At 54.8% G+C, this 5,279-nt stretch overlaps 1 protein-coding gene across 5 annotated transcripts in view; it reads right to left on the bottom strand.

Moving 5' to 3' along the window:
* Positions 1-5,279, bottom strand: part of Caln1 (calneuron 1) — a 467,543-nt gene that overhangs the window by 401,757 nt on the left and 60,507 nt on the right. Inside the window, exon 1 of one of the 5 annotated variants that reach the window (XM_005396728.2) lies at positions 4,915-5,240. The exons of 2 other annotated variants lie outside the window; for them this stretch is intronic. The gene's annotated coding sequence lies outside the window, so the exon portion shown is untranslated. 2 more of the 5 variants (XM_005396730.2, XM_005396729.2) reach the window with 2 other exon arrangements.

Below are 5,279 nucleotides of genomic sequence, written 5' to 3'. Positions count from 1 at the left end.
AAAAAAAAAAAAAAAAAAAAAAAAAAAAAAAAAAAAAGAATCACGTCACAAACCTGTTTAAAACCCTCCAAGGCTGCCATGAGACGCAGTAGCACACCCAAACTGCACACGGCAACCATGTGAGCTAACTCCTGCCACGCCAGCCCCCTCCCTACTCCTCCAATGCGCCCAGCTCCTCCAGCCTCGGAACATTCACACGGTCTGTTCCCCTCTCCTAAAATTTCTTCCCAATTGCCCCCAGCTTCTCCCTTGATGTCATTCCAGGGTCACCCCAAATACAGTTCCTCGCTGAGCTTTTTCTTGCCTACCCCATCTGAAACACCCCGGGCTACTTAATTACACCCTGTCATTTTATTTCAGTTTTGTACTTCTTTATGTCTTATACCTCGAAAGTGTGTGAGTAGCATCTCGGTCTAACTCACTATTTTCCCCAGGATTTAAACTCAGGACACACGGACTGGGTGAATGGACATGTTCTCAGAGTTATCCAGATTTGTGGGCCATGAGACAAAGCAACCTACTTTCCCAGGCCTCCTTCAGGGCAGCACGGCCCCTTAATGAGACTTTTTTAAATAGGTCACCACCTTCTCCTACAACCTAATCCTGACGCACTGCCCATAGCCCTGCTGGTGGGAAAAATCAACCAGTTCTTTTGTCTTGGTTGGACTTAGGTTTTGCTTCTGCACCCTGTTACCCAAACCAGAAACCCACTGGTCACACCTCATCCTTCCCTGTCACCTGCTCCCTCACCAATACTAAGTCCTGCCAACGTTCCTTCTGGGGATGACATGCTCAACATTAGGGTCACCATCTCTTAGCAGAATCACCCCAGGAAACTTACTCACAATGACCTTTCAGAAAACCACTTGTAGACACAAGGACCCTAAGCGATATTAATCAGCATTTTGAATGCAGAATAACCCAAGCATCATCATAATCCAAAAAAAAAATTAACCAAAAAAAAAAAAAAAAGAGGTTGGACAACATTTACTTCCACAACATCTCCGGGGAGAGGCCACAAGCAGACCCTGCCACCTAGATCCCACGGCTGGCTAACTAATTCCTATCTGCTGCACACTTGACTCTCAGCGTGCCTCTGTCCTGTGATCTTCCACCAATACTTGAGCAGGTTTGTTTGTTTCTTAGGGTCTCACTGTGTAGTACAAGTTGGCCTTGAACTCACTAGGTAGCCCAGGCTGACCTCGAACTTGCAGCGATCCTCCTGCCTCAGCCTCCTCAGTGCTGGCATCGCAGGTGTGCACCACCACGCCCAGCTCTCCACCCATACTTGCAATGCATTTTCTTCTTTGCTTCAGTTATTAAGCAGGCTTAGTTCCTGTCGTTTGCAACCCTGGGACCCTAATGGACAGTTCCCCTAAATGCTGTCCCCCTCAAGCTCCCACACGTGACCCACTCATGCCTGCCAGCTCTTCAGCTCTGGCCTCGCTGATAGCCACGCCCCTGGTCTCGCAAGGCCACATGCGACCACGTTGCTCGTCCCTTAGCAGAGAAATGCAGAGCCCAGGTGCTGAGCAAACACTCCAGCTTCCCTCCCTCCTCCTGTCTCAACCCTTCAGCACTCCAAACTACCAGCTGCTTCCCATCCTCTTCATGCGCTGCTGACCTCTGCCCACCCCTCCTCTGCCTCAGAGCCACCATGAGCACGACCACTTCCGGGTCACTCCTTACGCTCAGCCCAGCCTCTCCCTCCCTCTTCCCCTAGCTACCTTCCAGTCTGAGCACAGATGTAAGTCCCTCACACGGGGTCTGCCTTCCCAATAATCTGTGAACCCTTTCATGATAGGCAGTGCCTCACCCTCCTCTCTACCTGCACCTTGTAACAGGCACCAAATAAATTTCGGTTAGGTGTTAAATGATGAAAAACATAATTCATTTCGAAAACCCCAGGCTAGACGCAGCGATTTTATTTTCATTCCCTCCTTTCTAACCACAATCAGAATTATCCTCAAACGGTTCTGCGGGAGCAGCCAGCGCCCTGCCAATCTTGAACAATGGTTTCATGGCTCAGAGTCAGGGCTCACGGTGTTTTAGCAGCTCCAAGGCTACTCCTGCTCACTCTGCCTGACGGATCTCAGTCAGCATCACACATTTCAAACCCTCTGACTACCTTCGCTCAAGCCTCGAGTGAAGGGCAAAATGCCACCCATCCCAGACCAACACTGCTACAGCGAAGGAACTGCAAATAATAATAACAACAAAGGGGAAGCCGGCAATCCACCCAGGCTGGGCTCAGATCTACACCGGGCTCCAGGGAGGCCACAAGGGGCAAGGCAAGGGCTTTGGCATGAAGTTCTGCCTCCTCCCCAGACACCTGCGCCAGTCACAGCCTCTTTGCCCCTGAGTTTCCTCATCAGGAATGAGGCACTTGAGGTGAACCCAGACTCACTCAACAAACTCAAAGACAGACAGGGCACCCCCTGTGTGTCTAACAAAATACTGCTGGTCAAAGATCACTACAGCCTTGGGCGTGTGCGTGTGTGTGAGTATCTGTGTGTGCACATTACTGAGGATGAAACCCAGGGCCTTCACACTGAGGGCTTTTTCATTTTGTATTTTGAGACTGGGTCTCACTAAGTTGCTAAGTTGTGCCTTGGCTGGGCTTGAACTTGCGATCCTCCTACCTCAGCCTCAGGAAAGCTGTAGTTACAGATGTGCACCACCACGCCCAGCTACACCCCTTTTCATATCATAAGCAAGCAGTGTGCAAAGAGGCCTGGCTGCAAAATCAGAAAGCTTCTTGGAATCAAAGCATATCCCTAAGTCTGCGATCCTAGGATCATGAACTTCACTTCACTTTCCCAACATGGAAAACAAGGATCGCATGAGCTCAAATGTGTGCAAGCTGAGTCTCAGAAAATTAAGAGGGTCTTCAGAGCCTTCAAAGGGCCAAAGTTTATCAGAGCCATAATTTCCTGATCGTGAGAACTAGCGCCCCCTTCTGCCACCCAACTAACACTGCAGAGGTTCAGCCCCGAGTGGTGTGGTAAGAACACCGCTCGGTCCCGGGCAGGCTCAGGGACAGGGACCCTGGAGCACGGGTTCCTCCCAAGCCCACTCGCTATGATAAAGGACTTCTAAACTGAACCGCAAGCCTGCCCGATATTTAAGCCCTGATCAAAGGCCCCCTATCCAGGGCATAAATGTTAAACTCAACAAAGAGCAGCGCCCGTCCCCGTGTCCCCCTTCACCCCTTACGGAGCAAATAGTCCTGCGTCCCCATGAAGTCTTGCCCAGCATTTTCTCATAGGAACCGGCTGAAATAAATGAGCTTCATTCTAACAAGTCCTTATCCTGCCTCCTCACTGAAGGCCTGGTTACAGCAAGAGTTAACTGGCAGAGTTCAAGGAAAGGTGACATCTTGGTGAACAGTTCTAAGAGGATTTTGCTCTCTTCTAATAAGTGTCCAAGGGATTGGATTTCCAAAGAGTTTAGTTCTCATTACTCCACCTGGATATACCCAGTAACCGACTTCAGAACCAGCCTCTCGGGAAATACAGCCCCTCTTTGCCAAGCTACTGCCAGGAAAACCCCCAAGGGCACAGCAAGGCCAGAAAGGGGAGCCTCTCTGTTGGGCTTCCAGCAGGGGTGTTCTTGGGGACCCCACCGACCCACCTGGGGCACAACTTTAAAGTTGTGCAACTCCTGGAACCCAAGAACAGATCCTAATTGGGGCAAGACTCAGAGCTGCAAGCCCAGGCACCCAGCCTTCAGCCCACACCGCCCCAGCACAGGTAGCAAATAAAAATCCACCGCAGGCCCTGTGGCTGGAGCTTGGTGAAGCATCTGCCTGGTATGCACAGACCCCAAAACAACAACAGATCCACATTCTTCTTCCCCAGACCCCTCCTCCACCCCGCAAAAAGGAAAGGAAAACCAACAACAACAAGCACAAAGCCAAGAGGAAAGCTGGAGTTGCGCTGCTCTGAGCAGACGTGTCGTGCTCCAGCCTCAAGACAATTTCACACCCAGTGGCTTTACAACCCTGTCCAACGCTCTGACGCCTGTCTGAACGGGGAAGCAGTTTATCCCCGCGACTGAAAGTCGGCAGGTAAAGAGGCAGGACAGCAGTTAGGACTGTGGAAATGCGTGACACACACGGGGCAGAAATCCACCTATTCTTTCTAGGGAAGGTCACCTCATTGGGCCACTTTCAAATGCAAGCAGCATCACCCCTAATCAGACTCCATAGCCGACACTGGTCTGCTGTTCTCTGAGCCCAAAAAGTCTGCTTTATTTTCCCTGCGAAAAATAGGCTCGGGGCCTGGGGATGGCGCCCCAATCTTGACACCCTAGGAACTGCAGCGGCCCATGCACCTGAGCTAATGGCTGAGGCACAAATGAAGGAAAGCGCTTTCCTTCCAAGAGAAATGAACAGCTGGAAATCATGCAGGGGGTGGCGGCCGAGGGCGCACGTGGCGGGCAACCTGGAGGCGAGCCGCCTCCCTCGGTGCGCGCCCCGCACCACCTGCCCGCTGCTGTGAGGCGTCCTCCGCTTACCTGAGCCCCAGGCCGACCCAGAACTACCTGCTGCTGCCTAGGCGCCCTCAGGCCAAGTCTGAGAAGTTCACTCCCCGTCGCGTTGGTCCAGGAGGCTGGGCACCCGCCGAAACCCAGCCCGCCCTGGAGAGCGCCAGCCCAGCCACCCACCCCGGCCCGGCACCCTACCCCTGCCCGGGCACCCTACCCATCCAGCCGCTTAGCGGAGCCCAGGGGCCAAGTCCGAACACGAATGCCGAGGCCTCCGGTTAGCCCGTGCGCCCCGGGGCGCGCGGAGCTGGAGCGGGTGGCGGGTAGCAGCGAGCGCCCGGGCGGCCGGAGGTGGAGGGAACCCTGCCTCCCCCGCTCGCCATGCCTCCAGCTCCCGGCAGACCTGGAAGCTGCCGGATCTCCCACCTGGGCTGCGGCGCGGCTTCCCGGGTCCCTTTCCCTTCCCTTCCCACTGCCCGCGGGCGGGGGCGCACAACCTAGTGGCCACCCGCACCCGGGGCTCAGCGTCCTGCCCGCAGCGTCCCGGGACACTCGAGGAAGCCGCAGCCCTTCCCCGGCAAGCGGAAGGAGGCAAGGTGGCTCCGGGGGTCCCCAGCCCGCCCAGGTGGGTGCGGGGTGCCGGTGCCAACAGGTACGGGAGGCGCTGCCGGCCGCTCGCCCGCGCACTCCGGGACGGGGGCCGCCACAGCACCGAGGCTCAGGAGCCGTGCAGAGGGGGCGAGGACGCAGGGCAGGAGCGAGCGCGCGGCGGCGCCACTCACCTCTCCGGG

This window comes from Chinchilla lanigera, unplaced genomic scaffold (genome assembly GCF_000276665.1).
Source record: "Chinchilla lanigera isolate Chin_1 unplaced genomic scaffold, ChiLan1.0 scaffold00055, whole genome shotgun sequence".
NCBI lineage: Eukaryota > Metazoa > Chordata > Mammalia > Rodentia > Chinchillidae > Chinchilla > Chinchilla lanigera.
The sequence above is the reverse complement of the archived record's forward strand: the minus strand, read 5'-3'. Positions and strand labels throughout refer to the sequence as shown.